Source organism: Cebus imitator, unplaced genomic scaffold (assembly GCF_001604975.1).
Source record: "Cebus imitator isolate Cc_AM_T3 unplaced genomic scaffold, Cebus_imitator-1.0 Scaffold88, whole genome shotgun sequence".
NCBI classification, from domain to species: Eukaryota; Metazoa; Chordata; class Mammalia; order Primates; family Cebidae; genus Cebus; species Cebus imitator.
Window position 1 is genome coordinate 2,273,095 of NW_016107403.1, and position 16,595 is coordinate 2,289,689.

The 16,595-nt window shown below is 38.7% G+C and overlaps 1 protein-coding gene and 1 pseudogene across 5 annotated transcripts in view; one reads left to right on the forward strand and one right to left on the reverse strand.

The window, feature by feature from the left end:
* LTBP1 (latent transforming growth factor beta binding protein 1) overlaps positions 1 to 16,595 on the forward strand; it is a 463,242-nt gene that overhangs the window by 11,468 nt on the left and 435,179 nt on the right. The window lies entirely within an intron of this gene.
* LOC108308815 lies at positions 14,476 to 16,243 on the reverse strand (annotated as a pseudogene).

A 16,595-nucleotide genomic window follows, 5' to 3' on the forward strand; every position in this document is an offset into this window, starting at 1 on the left:
AAAAAAAAAAAAAAAAAATAAAAATAAAATAAAATAAAAGCGCATAGAGAGCAGGGCCCCTGCACAGTACTTGACAGAAATGAGCTCTCAGTACCTTTCATCTGTCTGCTCAGGACCACTTTCTCCTGGGCACCAGGCCCCTTCCATGCTCCTCTTCTAAGATCCTCAGGGGCTGATCCTGTTTGGTGCTCCCCAAGCACTCTGATTTCACTCATACTTGGCTTTGGGTATGGCTGAGCCAGGTGGAAGAGGCATCTGTCCCCTCATCAGTGTTGAGCTCCTGGGAAGCAGGTCCCTTGCTTTGCCACAGTACAAGTGCCCCAGTACAAATACTACCTAGGAATAGAATAGAACTGAGTTGAACTAGCATCTCTGATTTTACTGTGTTGCCAATGCTGCCCTCTAAATACTATAAAGAGTTCTTGTTTCTGAAATCTTTGTTTACTCTCACCTTTTGGCAATAATTTCAACTTTTTTTTCTCTCTGTACTTATCCTTGCCCAGCAGACACTGCTGATTATGACAACTCTTTCAAGGGCACACAGCACCTTATTCTGTTCCTGCCTTTGCTCTGTAAGGCTGCTCTGGCATGGCCCAAACTTTGAGATGACTTTTCCTTTCTCCCTGCCAATTTTAGAATCTTTCTGTTCAACATCATCATCTGATAGAGATTTGGGACTAAGTAAAATGAATGTTGTATGATTTTTCCTGTAATTTTAGGTCTCCAAATACTGCTCTTGGCCAACTCCAGTATTCCCTGTGGCTTTTTTACTCCACCACATTTGAGTAATATTGTTGGCATGGACATAAGTAAACAGTTTGAAAATGTCGTGTTCTGTAAATGAGGAGATGGATGGGCTGGTTTCTTAATACATGCTCTTGGTTCTTCTGGGCCAAAGGAAAGATGAATTTGGTCAGTGGATGGGAAGCTGAATTGGAGGAAGGTGTTGCCATCCGAAGTTGATGTGGCCAACTTTATTTAACTGATGTGATCAGTTATTTAGAGGTGAAAACCAAGTGGTTGGAGGGGACTCTTCAGAGGGATTTGGATAATGCAGTTAGAGGGAATCCTTGCAGAGGAGACAGCATGCTACCAATAAGATAATAAAGTTAGGAAAATAGAAAGATAAGGATCTTTTGTCTTTGTAAACTTAAAAACTCTTTTTATTTCTTTATAGGATTATCAGACAATTCCAATGTGACTTTTATAATCTTGCCTGAACCTCATTTTATTATTGCTATGTGTGTGTGTGTGTGTGTGTGTGTGTATATATATATATATTTTTTTTTTTTTTTTTTGACATGGAGTCTTGCTCTGTCGCCCAGGCTGGAGTGCAGTGGTGTGATTTTGGCTCACTGCAGCCTCTGCCTCCTAGGTTCAAGTGATTCTTCTTTCTTAGCCTCCTGAGTAGCTAGGATTATAGTCACCTGCCACCACACCTAGCTAATTTTTACATTTTTAGTAGAGTCAGTGGCCAGTCTGGTCTTAAACCCCTGACTTCAGGTGATTTGCCTGCCTCGGCCTCTCAGAGTGCTGGGATTACAGATATGAGCCACCGGCACCCAGCCTATTATTGCTACTTCTTTTTCTTTTTAAGACAGAGTCTCACTCTGTCACCAGGCTGGAGTGCAGTGGTTCGATCTCGGCTCACTGCAACCTCCGCCTCCCAGGTTCAAGCAATTCTCCTGCTTCAGTCTCCCGAGTAGCTGGAATTACAGGCATGTACCACCACGCCTGGCTAATTTTTATATTTTTAGTAGAGACAAGGTTTCACCATGTTGACCAGGATGGTCTCGATCTTCTGACCTTGTGATCCACCCTCCTTGGCCTCCCAAAGTGCTGGGATTACAGGTGTGAGCCACCACGCCTGGCCATATTGCTATTTTTAAATAAAATGTAAAGTCTCCATCCTTCCATATGCATTTCATGTTCACACCATAGCAAGTAGACATTTAACACTTAGCATCTTTAAAATGTGATTTTGTAAAAGCTATTTAAATTAGCCAAGATTTACTGCTTCACCTTCATAAAATATTTGCTACGGTGATTCCAGGGTAAGGAGACTTCTGCCTCTTAATTGGCTGTGAAACTTCAAGTAGATTAACGAACTCCTCTGAGACTTTTCTCAACCTTCAAACGGGGAGAGTACTCTCATCACACAACTCCATTCATGTCATTATTGTGGATATCAGGCATACAAATCTTTGTTCTGAATGCTTGTCACATTGCATCATGGGCATTTATGTATTGTCTGGCGTTCCTGCTTGAATGTGGGCTTTATGAGGGTAGTATACTATAGCCATGTTTTTGTCTTCAGTACCTGGTAAGCATGTACACCTTTATGCAGTGAATGAATGGATTCATTGGACATACTGTCACCAAGCTCCTATATACCAGGTTCTAGTACCCAAAAGGTGTTAAGATGACTTTTCCTTTCTTCCTGCCAATTTTAGAATCCTTCTGCTCAATATCATCATCTGATGGATTTGGGACTAAGTAAAATGAATGTTGTATGATTTTTCCGTCTAATTTTAGATCCCCAAGTACCATGTACTTGAAAAAACTGAAACAGGGTCAGAGGCTAGAGAGTGACAGGGGCTGGAATTGGAGGCGGGGAGAGGGGTGAAAGAAGGTCTCTGTAGGAAGTGACATGTGAGGCCTGTGTGATATGAAAGGGTCTGAGAGAAGAGTATTTTAGGCCAAAAGCAGAGCTAGCACAAAGGCCCTGGAGTAGGGACAGGTCTGGCTTGTGGTAGGAACACAGGCCTTTATTGATGGGTTGTCAGTGAGGGCTGCCATAATAGGTGATACGGTAAGATAGGGTTGGATCCCAAGCCCGGTCTCGTAGACTGTGTGAGGCCATAGACAAGATAACAAGGGGACTGTACAACACAAGCACAATCAACACAAGTGCCATACAACACGAGTACACGCCAGTGGATTTTAGTACTAAGAAATTTAAGAAAATAAAGGATTTGGTTTTTTTAGGCATGGAAATATATCTGAAATGGAAAATTCATTAGATCACTTTGATTGCTATTTTTTATTGATGAGAAAAACTGTACTTGGAACAGTGAGGTACCCAAGTCCACATACAAATTATTGTTGTAGTCCGACCACCTGCCTGGTGCCCAGAGTGCCAGACCAGCCCCTTGCTGATTGGACCCGCGGGCCTCTGCTGAGGTCTGGTGGAAAGGGAGCTTCGAGGCTGCAGTTTGGGATGAAAGTGTGAGGGTGAAGAAAGCCAAGTCTCTGGTTACTATTGTGTTAAAAGTCAAATTAGACTGGGTGTGGTGGCTGATGCCTGTAATACCAGCACTTTGGGAGGCTGAGGTGGGCGGATCACAAGGTCAGGAGTTCAAGACCAGCCTGGCCAGTATGGTGAAACCCTGTCTCTACTAAACGTACAAAAATTAGCCAGGCGTGGTGGTGCATGCCTGTAATCCCAGCCACTCGGGAGGCTGAGGCAGGAGAATCGCTTGCACCTGGGAGACTGAGGTTGCAGTGAGCTGAGATCACACCACTGTGCTGCAGCCTGGGCGACAAAGCGAGACTTCGTCTCAAAAAAAAAAAAAAAGTCAAATAAATGGGGATCTTCACGTGGTACTAAATTTAAAAAATGTTCAACCCTTTACAAACTAATGATAAAATAATTTCATTTTGATGATCAAAGAAAATCTACAGAGAGCTGATAGGATATGTTAAAGTGAGTTAAATATTTTGTAATATTTGAATGCTGTTCTGAGCTTTTGTTTACACCTCCCCCAACATCTAGTTTGCTAGTTGGGTGAGTTATTGACTCTGCCTCCCATTTTGTGGTAAAGGTGAAGTCAATTGAGGCTCATCAAATGCTTGACAAAACGGTCCAGGTGAATGGTTCATGCCTGTATAATTCCAGAATTGTGGGAGGCTGAGGTGGGCAGATCACCTGAGGTTAGGAGTTTGAGGCCAGACTTGCCAACATGGTGAAACCCTGTCTCTACTAAAAATACAAAAATTGGGCGTGGTAGTGGGTACCTGTAATCCCAGCTACTTAGGAGGCAAAGGCAGGGGAATCACTTGAACTGGGAGGTGGAGGTTGCAGTGAGACAAGATTGCACCATTGCACTCTGGCCTGGGCAATAAGAATGAAACTATCTCAAAAATAAAAAAAAGAAAATGCTTCAGTGTTTCACAGGAGGGCCATATAAACATAAGGTGACATTATCAATAAGGTTTTTATGACCACTTTGTACACTTTTTAAAATAATGTGTTGGTGCATTTCTTGTCTTGAAAAATTTCAGTGCTTAAAATGTACCTGTTTTCAGTGAGTTTTCGGTAATTAAAGAATTGGTGTCTCCGATCTTTATATTGACCATCAAGTTTACCTACAGTGCCTCTGGTACACCTCCTGGGAGTTGGTTTGAAAATAAGCAAAAATACCTACATCTCCACTTTAATTCTACCCTCCCTGGGGTTTATTTTATCTTCCTAAAAGTAGGGTTTGTGCAAAGACAAGAATTCTTTCAAGAGAGCCCTATTTCTTTTATTTTGTGATAATGAAATGGTTATGTCAAGTTAGTCCAAAATTTCATCATAATTGGAGGTGAAATATTACAGACAATAGTAAATTAAAGGCAGAGACTCTGTTTTTGTTTTACTTTTTCATCCATTAGGAGATTGGCCTGCACAGCAGTTCTCTGTATACAATAGACCCTCAGTAAGGTTTCTTGATTAATAAGCATTGCAAGTCACATTTGTTTCTGAGTGGAAGACCAGCTGAAATCCATTTAAATCAATGAATACTGAGATTATGTTATTAAATGGTTCTTTTTGTTTTAAGAGAATGAATGTTACAACAAATGTCCCTGTGTAAGTTTGGAATGCTCTGTTTTGAGAGTTAGAGGCTCTTTTCTCTGGCAAAATTTCCCCATTTCTTCCTTTAATACAGAGTGTTTGAATGGCACTTCACAGATACTTAGCCTAGTGGCTCTCAAAGTATAGACCTGGGAACAGGGGCGTCAGCTCTGTCTGGGAACTTGTTAGAAATGCCAACTCTCCAGCCTTGTTAAACCAGGAACTCTGGGATGGGGCCAGCCATCTGTGTTTTAACCAGGCCTCTTGGGGATCCTGATACAGCTGTGGCTTGAAAACCATTGCTCCAGCAGAATCCATCTCCTCCTCCTTTTCCACATCCCCCCTCCCTACTGTGATCACTTGTGGGGTGATGAGGGAGACAGGGAAATCAGCTCTTTTGGGCTCCAGGCCTTGGGGAATACAGGCTTCTTTTCTCCTTTCCCCTTCATTTTTGCTCAAGGATGAGTTTGTATGGTGTAAAGCCCAGTGGAACAGATCATTTTCCCTCGTTTCAGATGGGAACCTTGGAATCGGAGCAGATGTATCTGTGTCTGTTATTATTATTATTAATTGTTGTTTAGACACAGGATCTCACTCTGTAACCCAGGCTGGAGTGTAGTGGCATGATCATAGCTTACTGTAATCTTGCACTCCTGGACTCAAATGATCCTCCTGCCTCAGCCTCCCGAGTAGCTAGGACTACAGGTCCATGCCACTATGCCCGCCTGTTTTTTAAAAAACTTTTTTGTAGAGATGGGGTCTCGCTATGTTGCCCAGGCTGGTCTTGAAATCCTGGCCTTAAGTGATCCTCCAACCATGGCCTCCCAAAGTGCTGGGATTATAGGTGTGAGCCACTGCACCTGGCCATCATGCACATTAATACACATTCTGTACTGTATGCTCACTGAGGAGGCCCAAAGAAACCAGTTTTCATCCAGTGACTATACATGTAAATGGGTTTTGTACCTTTAGGTCTTCCCAATTCTGTTCGTTAATGTAAAAGTTGTCTAAAGCACACTTCTTCATATTCTTCAAAGCCATATTTATCAAGGTGTGGTTCTAGGACCTCCTATAACAGAACCTCTGTGGGGTGTGTAACACATGTTGGTTGCGGAGCTTTCCCACAGACCTACCAAATTGGAACCCCTGGGAGCAGACCCCTTGGCCCACATTTTCATAAACACCCATCTGACAGATCCACACTGAAGCTTGGGGGCCCTAAGTTTAAAGCACATTATGCTGGAATACAAGATATCAAAAGCAGAGAATGATAAGAAAGGTATTGCAAAATTAATAAAAGCAACGAAGGAGCAACATTTTATTTTAGAAGTAGGTATCATTACTTGTTTCTAAAATAATTTAAAAGTGAAATGAAGAACAAGGTCTTGTCTAGAGCCTGCTCTTGGCATTGGCTGGCATGGTGCTTCCTCGTATCAAGATCAGGAAGTTCAGATGCAGAGGGGACGGGGCTGTGCTGCTTAGTTGTTGCTTGGGGTCATGCTGACTGAATCCTGGAAGTTGCTGGAGGAATGCATCATATGTTTGGAAACAGCCCAGTTGAGAATTTCAGCAATGACACAGTTTTTTATTAGATGTGTATTTAAGAAAGGAATTATCTAATATGAGACTAGAACCCTTTGTAGAAGGAGCTGAAGAAGGAGCTTATCCTCTGAAATAGGGACTGTTTTCCTCATTATGCATCTTTTTTCTTCTTTCCACAAAATAAATTAATGCAAAGACATGTCACTTGAATATGCTATAAAAATTAGAGGTCCTTTAAAAAATTTGTTTCTCTCCAAGTAGAAAGGCGTTTGGAAACTTATGAAAATCATCAGTTATTGTCATAATAGCTATGCCTTGTTTAAATAGCTTGTTTTTTCTTCCCAGTGCTAGTAGCACGTAGCTATTTCCAAATACCTGCATGTTACTTTGGACAAAGCATTCAAATGTTTCAATATCAGACAAAGGCCATAGTCCTAGGAAATGCTGTTAAAATTTTGAAAAGATTCAAATTTGAGGAATTACCTAAAATACTAAGTACGTTAAAAAGTATTTTTAACATTAAAAAATATTTATGTCAAAAATATTTTTAATGGGAAAAAATACTTTTGAATTTTTTCCCAACTGAAACTGAAGGAGTAAAAACTAAAGTCTTTACTCCTTCAAGTTTCAGTTGGGAAAACTGGAGAATAATGAAGACAAAGTTACAGATTAAAGCAATAGCTCTATGGCCAAAGTGGACAGTGGAGTTATTAAATAGTGAATTTAAATACACTTTTTAGAGAAGTTTTAGGTTCAGAGCAAAATTGAACAGAAAGTACAAAATTCCTTTATACCTTCTGCCCCCACATACACACAACCTCTTCCACCATCGAAATCCGGTCCCTGAGTGGTACATTTGTTACAATTGATGAACCCCTATATTATCACCCAATATTCACAGTTCGTATTAGGGTTCACTCTTGGTGTTGTATATTTTTTGGGTTTTGGCAAATATATAATGACATACATCTACCATTATAGTATCATACAGTATAGTTTCACTGCCCTAAAAAGCCTCTGGCCCTGCCTACTGATCCCTCCTTCCTGTCTAACCTCTGACAACCACTGATCCTTTTACTGTCTCCATAGTTTTGCCTCTTCCAGAATGTCAAATGATTGAGATCATACTGTAGGTAGTCTTTTCAGATTGGCTTTTTTCACTTAGTAAACTGATCTTAAAGTTCCTCCATGTCTTTTCATGGCTTGATAGCTCATGTCTTTTTAGTGCTGAATAATATTCCATTGTCTGGATGTACCATAGTTTGTTTATGTATCATCTGCTGAAGGACATCTTTTTCACTTCCAAGTTTTGGCAATTATGAAAAGAGCTGCTATAACATTTTTGTACATGTTTTTGTGTGGACGTAAGTTTTCAACTCTTATGTGTAAATACCAAGGAGTGTGATTCCTGGACTATATAGTAACAGGATGTTTAGTATGGTAAGAAGTGGAAACTGAAGCTGTCTTCCACAATGGCTATACCATTTTGCAATCCCACCAGCAACAAATGAGAGTTCCTGTTGCTCCACTTCCTCATCAGCATTTGTTGTTGTCAGTGTTTTGGATTTTGGATTCTAATAGGTATGTAGTACTTTTAATCCTGTTTTAATTTGAAATTCCCTAATGACATATGATGTTGAACATCTTTTTATAAGCTCATTTGTCACCTGTATGTCTTTTTTGGTAAGGTACTTGTTCAGGTCTTTCGCCCATTTTTAAATCAAGTTGTTTGTTTTCTTATTGTTGAGTAAGATTCTTTGCGTTATTTTGGATAATGGTCCTTTATCAGACATGTCTCTTGAAAATATTTTCTTTCACTCCGTGTATTTTCATTCTTCTCACAGTGTCTTTTTCAGAACAGAAATTTTTTATTTTAATGAAGTCCAGCTTATCAATTATTTTTTTCATGGACTGTGCCCTTGGTGTTATATCTTGTTTTATTGTATTAGCTAGGACTTCTAGTACTATTTAAAAGGAGTGATGAGAGATAATATTCTTGTGTTGTTCCTGATCTTAGCAGAAAAGCTAGTTGCTCACTATTAAGTATGATGTTAGCTGTATGTTTTTTGTAGATGTTCTTTATTAAGTTAAGGAAATTCCCTTCTATTCCTGGTTTGCTAAGAGTTCTTATCATAAGTGGGTGTTAGATTTTGTTGAATGTTTTTTCTGTATCTATTGATACAATCATGTGATTTTTCTCCTTTCGTTTGTTGATGTGATGGATTATGTTGATATTTGAATGTTGGATCAATCTTGCATACCTGGGATAAATCCCACTTGGTTGTTGTGTATAATTGTTTTTACACATTGTTGCATTCAAATTTGCCAGTATTTTGTTGAGGATTTTTATATCTGTGTTCATAAGAGACATTTGTCTGTAGTTTTCATGTTCCTTAATGTCTTTGTCTGATTTTGGTATTAGGGTGATGCTGGCCTCAGAATGAGTTAGGAAGTGTTTCCTCTTCTTCTATCTTCTGAGAAAGATTGTAGAGAATTAATATGCTTTCTTCCTGAAATGTTTCCTAGAATTGACCAGTAAATTCATCTGTTTTCTGTTTTGAAAGGTTATTTATTACTGACTCAATTTCTCGAGTTTTGGCAGATTGTGTCTTTCAAGGAATTGATCCATTTCATTTAGATTATTGAATTTGTAGGCATATAATTCATTACATTCCTTTATTATTCCTTTAATGTTCATAGGATCTATAATGTTATCCCTGTTTTCATTTCTGACATTAGTAGCTTGTGTCTTCTTTCTTTTTTCTTAGCCTAGCTAGAGGCTTATCAGTTATACTGATAATCTCAAAGAGCCATCTTTTGGTCTCATTTATTTCCTTGATTTACTTTCTATTTTCAATTTCATTGATTTCTGCCCTAATTTTCATTATTTCTTTTCCACTGCTTGCTTTGGATTTAATATACTGCTCTTTTTCTAGCATCCCATGGCGGAAGCTTAGATTATTAGTTTTAGATCTTTCTTACTTTTTAATATATGCATTTATTGTTGTGAATTTCCCTCTAAACACTGCTTTCACTGCATCCTGCAAATTTCATTAAGTTGTATTTTAATTTTCATTTAGGTCTAAAATATTTTAAAATTTCTCTTGAGATTTCTTCTTTGACCCATGCTTTATTTAGAATTATGTTGCCATATCTCCAAGTATTTTGGGATTTTCCCCGGTATTGTTATAATTTCTAGTTTAATTCTATTATAACCTGAGAATGGGTATTATATGATTTTTACTCTTTTAAATTTGTTAAGGTGTGTTTTATGACCCAGAATATGGTTTGTTTTGGTGAATGTTCTATGTAAACTTGAGTAAAATGTATATTCTGCCGTTGCTAGATGAAGTAGTAAATAGTTGTAAGTTATATTCAGCTACTTGATGGTCACATTGAATTCCAACTATGTCCTTACTGATTTTCTGCATGCTGGATTTGTTCATTTTGTGATAAAGGATTATTGAAGTCTCCAACTGTAATTATGGATTCATCTATTACTCCTTGCATTTGTGTCAGTTTGTTTGTTTGTTTGTTTGTTTGTTTGAGACAGGGTTTTACTCTGTCTCCCAGGCTGGAGTGCAGTGGTGCGATCTCTACTCACTGAAACCTTTGATTCCTGGGTTCAAGTGATTCTTGTGCCTCAGCCTTCTGAGTACCTGGAACTACTGAGTAGCTGCCATTATGCCTGGCTAATTTTTGTATTTTTTGGTAGAGACAGGGTTTCACCATGTCAGCCAGGCTAGCCTTGAACTCCTTATCAGGTGATCCACCTACCTTGGCCTCCCAAAGTGTGGGGAGTTGCAGGCGTGAGTCACCATGCCTGGCCATCTATCAGTTTTTGCCTTATGTATTTGGTGCGCTGTTGTTAGGTGCATACACATTAAGGATTGGTATGTGTTCTTGGAGAATTGACGCTATTATTGTTATGTAATGCTCCGCTTTATGCCTGGTAACTTTCATTGCTCTGAAGCCAGCTCTCTGTGAAATTAATGTAGCTATTTCTTTTGATTGGTGTTAACATGGTGTATATTTTTTCATCCCTTTGCTTTTTATTTATATTGATCTTTATATTGAAAGTAGCTTTTGGAAGACAACATATCATTGGGTTTTGTTTTTTGATCCACTCTGACAGTCTCTGCCTTTTAATTGGTGTATTTAGACCATTGATGTTTAAAGTGATTATTGACGGCCGGGCGCGGTGGCTCAAGCCTGTAATCCCAGCACTGTGGGAGGCCGAGGCGGGTAGAGGTCAAGAGAGATCAAGAGGTCAAGAGATCGAGACCATTCTGGTCAACATAGTGAAACCCCATCTCTACTAAAAATACAAAAAATCAGCTGGGCATGGTGGCGCGTGCCTGTAATCCCAGCTACTCAGGAGGCTGAGGCAGGAGAATTGCCTGAACCCAGGNAAAAAAGTGATTATTGACATAGTTGGATTAATAGCTACTATATTTGTTACTGTTTTCTATTCATTGCCCTTGTTTTTTGTTCCTCTTTTTGTCTTCTATTCTCTTTCTCTGCCTTTTATTTTTTTTTTAAAGACAGGGTCTTGCTCTGTTGCCCAGGATGGAATGCAGTGGTGCAATCTGACTTTACTGTATCCTCCACCTCCAGGGCTCAAGTGATCTTCCATCTCAGCCTCCCAAGTAGCTGGGACTATAGGTGTGTGTCACCACACCTGGCTAACTGTGTGTGTGTATTATTTTTTTTTTTTGAGGTGGAGTCTTGCTCTGTCACCCAGGCTGGAATGCAGTGGGCAATCTTGGCTCACTGCAACCTCTGCCTCCCGGGCTCAAGCAATTGTCCTGTCTCAGCCTCCCAAGTAACTGGGAATATAGGTGCCTGCCACCATACACAGCTAATTTTTGTATTTTTAGTAGAGACGGGGTTTTGCCATGTTGGCCAGGCTGGTCTTGAACTCCTGACCTCAAATGATCTGCCTGCCTCAGCCTCCCAAAGTGTTGGGATTACAGGTGTGAGCCACTGTGCCCAGCCTTGTGTATGTGTTTTTTTGTAGAGATGAGGTTTTGCCACATTGCCCAGGCTGGGCTTCAACTCCTGGGCTCAAGTGATCCATATGCCTTGGTTGCCCAAAGTGCTGCTGTTGCATGGGCCACCATGCCTGACCCCTTTTATGGTTCTGATTGAGCATTTTATATGATTCTGTTTGTCTCCTTTCTTAGCATATCAGTTAATGCTTTTTTAAAAAAAGCTTTTTTAGTGGTTGCCCTAGAGTTTGCAATATATGTTTACAACTAATTCAAGCCCACTTTCAAGTAACACTATACCACTTCACTGATAGTGTGAATACCTTATAATAACAGAATAATTTTGATACCTTTCTCCCAATTCTTACATCATTGCTGTCATTCATTTCATTTATATGTAAGCACACACACACAATTGAATATATTGTTGCCATTATTATTTTGAGCAAACTTATAAATCAAGAATTAGAAAAATTAAAGTTTTTTATTTTGCCCTCACTATTCTTTCTCTGATGTTCTTCCTTTCTTTGTGTAGATCTGAGTATCTGTCCTATATTGTTTGTTTTCTTTCTGGAAAACTTCTATTAACATTTGTTGCAAGGTAGGTCTACCAGCAACAAATTTTCTTGACTTTTGTTTGAGAACATCTTTATTTCTCTTTCACTTTTTAATTTTTAATTTTCGTGGGTACATATAGGTGTATGTATTTATGGGGTACATGAGATATTTTAATACAGGTATATAAATGTATAATAATCACATGAGAGTAAATGGAGTATCCATTATTTCAAGCATTTATCCTTTATGTTACAAACAATTGTTATATTCTTTTAGTTGTTTTGAAATGTACAATAAATGTTGACCATAGTCACCCTGTTGGGCTGTCAAATACACAGAACGTATTTATTCTGTCTAGAATATTTTTGTATCCGTTAACCATCCCCACATCGCCACAGTCACACTACCCTTCCCAGCTCCTCTAATAGCTATCATTCTGCTCTCTATTTCCATGAGTTCAATTATTTTAATTTTGCCCTCCATAAATGTGAGAACATGAGAAGTTTGTCTTTCTGTGCCTGCCTTATTTCACTTCACATAATGACCTCCAGTTCTGTCCATGTTGTTGAAAATGACAGGATTTCATTGTTCTTTTTTTTTTTGAAATGGAGTCTTGCTCTGTCGCCCAGGCTGGACTGTAGTGCAGGCACATGCTACCACACCCAGCTAATTTTTTTGTACTTGGAGATGGGGTTTCACTATATTGACCAGGCTGGTCTTGAACTCCTGACCTCATGATCTGCCTGTTGACACAGGCGGATCAAAGTGCTCCCAAAGTGCTGGGATTACAGGCGTGAGCCACCACACCCAGCCAATTTCATTATTCTTTATGGTTGAATAGTACTCAATCGTGTATGTGTACCACATTTTCTTTATTCAAATCTTGGCTAGTGTGAATCATGCTTCAATAAACATAAGAGTGCAGATATTTCTTTGATGTACTGATTTCATTTCTTTGAGGTATATATAGGAGTAGGATTATTGGGTTGGATCGTAACTAATTTTTAGTTTTTTGAGGAACCTCCAAACTGTTCTCCATAGCAGTTGTACTAATTTACATTCCATCAACGGTGTTTGAGAGTTCCTTTTCTCCATATCCTTGCCAGGATTTGTTATTTCCTGTCTTTTGCATGAAAGGCATTTTAACTGGGGTGAGATGATATCCCATTGTGGTTTGATTTGCATTTCTTTAATGATCAATGGTATTGAAAACCTTTTCATATACTTGTTTGCTATTTGTATGTCTTTTGCAAAATGTCTATTCAGATCTTTTGCTCATTTATTAATTGGGTTATTCAAGTTTCTCCTCCTGTACAGTTGTTTGTGCTCCTGATATATTCTGGCTATTAATCCCTTGTCAGATGGATAGTTTGCAAATATTTTCTCTTACTCTCTTGGTTGTCTCTTCACTTTGCTGATTGTTTCCTTCGCTGTATAGAGGCTTTTTAACTTGATGTGATCCTATTTGTTCATTTTTTCTTGTTTTCTTGTAGGATATTAATCAACTAATTTTTGCCCAGCCCAAAGTCCTGGAGTTTCCCCAAAGTTTTCTCGTAGTAAGTTCATAGTATGAGGTTTTAGATTTAAGCCTCGAAATCCATTTTGATTTGGTTTTTATATATGATGAGAGATAGGGGTCTAGTTTCAGTCTTCTACATATGGATATCCAGTATTCCTCACACCATTTATTGAAGAGATTATCTTCTCCTCAGTGTAGGTTGTGTGATTACTCTGTTGATAGTTTCTTTTGCTGTGCAGAAGCTCTTTAGTTTAATTAGGTCTCATTTGTGGATCTAGTTTGTTGCATTTGCCTTTGGCATCTTTGTCATGAAATCTTTCCCAGGGCCTGTGTTATCTTACAGGGTTCTTGTTGTTTTAGGTTTTACATTTAAGTCTTTATCTTGAGTTGATTTTTTTGTATATGGTATAAGGAAGGGGTTTGGTTTCACTTTTCTGCATGTGGCTAGCTAGTTACCTCAGCACCATTTATTGAATAAGAAGTCTTTTCTCCATTGCTTATTTTTGTTGACTTAGTTGAAGATAAGATGGTTGTAGGTGTGCAGCCTTATGTCCAGGTTCTCTATTCTGGTCCATGGCCTATGTGTCTTTTTATACAAGTGCCATGCAGTTTTGGTTACTGTAGCCTTGTAGTATAGTTTCAGGTCAGGTAACTTGATACCTTCAGCTTTGTTCTTTTTGATTAGGATTGCCTTGGTTGTTTCAGCTCTTTTTTTGGTTCCATATAAACTTTAACATAGTTTTTTCTGATTTTGTGAAGAGTGTCTTTGGTGGTTGATAACAATAGCATTGAACCTGTAAATTGCTTTGGGCAGTATGGTCATTTTATTTTATTTTATTTTTTTTACAAAAGTATCTGTTTTATTGTGTGAAACAAGTAAAGCATTTTATTACATAATGTAGACATTTTTAATAAGCATTAAATAAATAAATAAATCTAGGCTATTTGAAAAATAACTCTTGAGCCAGTGAGCACATTTCATAATTTGGAAGTCACAAATCAAGTGTGCAGGATTTGATTTTCTACATTTAAAATGAAGAACCAAAGTTCTCTTCTTTATTTTTAGCTAAAGGCAGGAGATTACTTTCCAACTCCTTTTGTTTCTGGGGAAGGCCCTCAGTTCTGAAAGTTCCTTAAGGATTGCTTGCTGTCGATTCCTGTTTTTTTTTACCAAGTTAGGATTAAGAAGTGGATCCCTGACACAGTCAGAATCAAATAGCTGTTGTTCTTGACCGTTTTGTGAATGCTGGTACTGAGAGTCCTGGGTTGAGGTCTAGACAATGGTGCATCTGGATCAAGATAGTAGATCTCATTTGTTCGAACATAGGGAATAAAATGGGACGATTCAGAAATCCCAGATGATAATTGTTTGATTACCTCCCAAGATCAAATTCTCTCTCTCATAGCTACTGTTTTTTAGTGGTAGGTGTAATGTGTTCTGAGTTTGTTGGCTTCTCTTTTTCACTGCTGGAACTGGTGATGATTGAGACCTTTCCTTGCTGAATGAGTTAATATTCAGAGGCTCTTCTTCCTTTTTAACTAGATGCCACCAGAACTTTGACTCAGTTTCTTGATGAGATGAATGAAGAATTTCTGGTGAAATGCCTCTGTTTTGATAGAGGTGCCCAGGATTATTTTTTTTCTACCAAATGAAGCAATTCCATCTGCCTCCTCACTTTTTTTTCTTCATTCTGCTTTTGAAGCTGTTTAGGGTTCTTTTCTGATGCTGGAATATACCTTTTAGGTAGGGCTTATTTATATTCCAATCAGGCCTTTTAAGAGAAACATTTCTTCATGTGTTTTGTTTCTCTATTCTTGTGAACTGATTACACTGGTCATTATACCGATTGTTTTCTTTTTCTAAGTTGGCTCCTTTATCCTGAGTTAGTTCTTGCTTGTTTTTCTTAGTGCTAAGCTGTCCAGTAAATTCTGCCAATATCTCAGGAGATGAACAATTTGTGTTGTCCTTCTCTGTTAATGATCCACAGTGTGATTCTGCATTGGTGAATATTCCTATATTTATGTCATCTGTCTGCATACCAGTATCCTTCTTAGGAGACGTACTAGAATTCATACATGCATTCATTTTACCACTGACGTCATCAGAATCATGTCCTGAACTGGAAATGTTAGCAGATGCATTATATTCCATTTGGATTGTATCAACACCAAGGTTTTTAATCAATCTAGAAGTGTCATGTCCCTTTTGCACCAATTCTCGGATTCTCTGTTCTTGTTTTAGTCTCTGCGCCAGTTCCTACACTCGCTGCATTGTCTGAAACAGCTCATTTGTCTTGAGAGTCATGATTTCTTCCTTTTGTTTTTGCTTAAGTATGTCTTCTTCATACTGTTTCTGCATCTCTTCACGTTCCCCTGCTAAGCGAAGCTCCTCTTCTTGTTCTTCCTTCTTTGCTCTTCTTCCAGTTGCTTCTTCTTGTGCTTTTTTTCTACCTGAGCAGTGATGGCTTTGTGATGCTCTAACTGTTTTTGTCATCATCTGTCTCATTCCTCAATCTGAGCTGGGTCCAAGAGAGTAGTCATAGAACGAAGAAAGTTTGTTTTCTTACTGTATGCCATAACCACATCCCTAATAGGTTTTGCTATATGCTGCTCCTCTGATGGCTCAACCTGGCTTCCAGTTGTAGGTGTACAAACACTGCTGACATCAGCCAGCTCCCGAGTGTCAGGAGAGACACGGAAGTACTCAGGTTGTTTGTGTGTTGACTGAGGGGACAGTTGAGATTGAGAACCAGGATTACTCTTTAACGAATCAAAGTGCATTGCGCATCTGTCATGTTCCTCACCCTTTGAATATATGTCTTTCCTCTATTTTTCTTTGACCGTCATCTTCTATTTGCTTATTCACCTCTTCAGTCCATTTTCTCTGCAGTTCTTATTTCACAGCACTGAAAGGTGCTCCAGCAGTACTGTTTCCCTAGATTGGTCAAGAATTTGAAGTTTCCACCATATTATATTATCACTTTCAGATTTTTTCTAAGGATCATTCCATTTTTCAGACACTTGTTTTCCTTTCTTCTTTAAAGCAGGCTGCTCATCTGTAAATAATGTCTTTTTAAAAAAATGTACAAAAACTAGCTCTTTCCTCCATTGGGCTTTTTTTTTTTTTTGCTTCCAACAAACTTCTATC